The following is a 1,327-nucleotide window of genomic DNA, read 5'->3' as shown; positions in this document are numbered from 1 at the left end:
GGTCGGTCTCGAATCATGATCTCTATATTATCGAGGGTAGATGGTCGGCCCCCGTACTCTGACTTGAGGATATCCTTGCTTCGATTCCGATCTTTCGCAATCATATCTTGAGCTCGTTTTACCCTGTTGGAGGCCGGAGTGTATCATGAGCCCGGTTTTTATCCGTACACAATTTTACTTTTAAACAATGTTTTTGTTCACTATCAACCAGAATATACAATCCGTTGTCTGCTTTCTTGCAGATTACAAGAAGAACCTAAAACAGGATACGTATTAGTTAGTTACCAATTTTATGTGCAATGACGTTCAATATATTCTATTGGTTTGGACACGAAAGTGGCATCTGCAACCGTGAGATCGATGAGCTGTTGATTCTCTTCTCTTAGCTTTGCTGACACATAAAATTTCTCTTAAGGTACGTACCGATCTATTTGAATGAATTGGCGTGGAGTGGGGGAAGAAGCAAGTGACTAATAAAGACTAAATTTCAAATAATGGACTAATTACCAAGTAAGGAAAAAAGAAAAGAAAAGAAAAGAACAATAATTTAAGCGCTAGAAGGAGGGCTTGAACCTCCGACCTTGTGGTTAACAGCCACACGCTCTAACCAACTGAGCTACTCCAGCTACTGTAGTCAGACAACGCTTTTAATTCTTAATATACACTATATATTATTTGTTTAGACCAAAATCTATGAAATTTATTTTCTAAATTGGGCTCCTTGGATAATTATGAATCTTTTGTTTTTTTCACTTTTGTTCCTCTTTTATGTTATTTGACAAGAAATTGTCTCACTAATCAATACTCTCCAAAATTCAGAAACTACTTCAAATGAATTAATGGAGAAAAACGCAACCGAAGAAAGTCTATTTTTTTTCTTGGCAGAATAGCCTTGTAGACACTTATAGTTGTTCGCGTTTGTCATCCATGTCCCTATACTTAATGAAGTTTCATCTAGACACTTATAATTGTTCAAAGTCAGTATTTTAAACTTCTTTAACTATTGACCAAGTCTATGTGGCAATTTAATTGCTAAACTGGACAAAATATTTGTATTTCACGCGTATAAGGAGCGTGAACATAAAAATTTAAATAAAAAATGATTAAAATAAGGGAAAAAACGAAAAACAAAAACAAAAAAACAAAAATTCAAATTAGAGAAAAGAAAGAAAAGGTCAAAGTTTGTTTTTTCTCTTTCACTTAACGTTCTACTCCACCTCCCCCCACCCCCCTCCTAACCCCAAATCCCATTTTTTCTATCTCCCTACCTTTTCACGTTTTTCCTCCTCCCCCATTTTAAGCCAAAACCCATTGCAACAACCTTCCC

The 1,327-nt window shown here is 35.7% G+C and overlaps 1 non-coding gene across 1 annotated transcript; it reads right to left on the bottom strand.

The window, feature by feature from the left end:
• Nucleotides 1–552: 552 nt before the first annotated feature.
• TRNAN-GUU (transfer RNA asparagine (anticodon GUU)) lies at nt 553–626 on the bottom strand. Its single transcript has one exon. It is a non-coding gene; the product is annotated as a tRNA-Asn (tRNA).
• Nucleotides 627–1,327: the final 701 nt, after the last annotated feature.

The sequence above is a fragment of the Nicotiana tabacum genome, chromosome 17, assembly GCF_000715075.1.
Source record: "Nicotiana tabacum cultivar K326 chromosome 17, ASM71507v2, whole genome shotgun sequence".
NCBI lineage: Eukaryota > Viridiplantae > Streptophyta > Magnoliopsida > Solanales > Solanaceae > Nicotiana > Nicotiana tabacum.
This window is presented reverse-complemented; position numbering and strand designations above follow the sequence as displayed.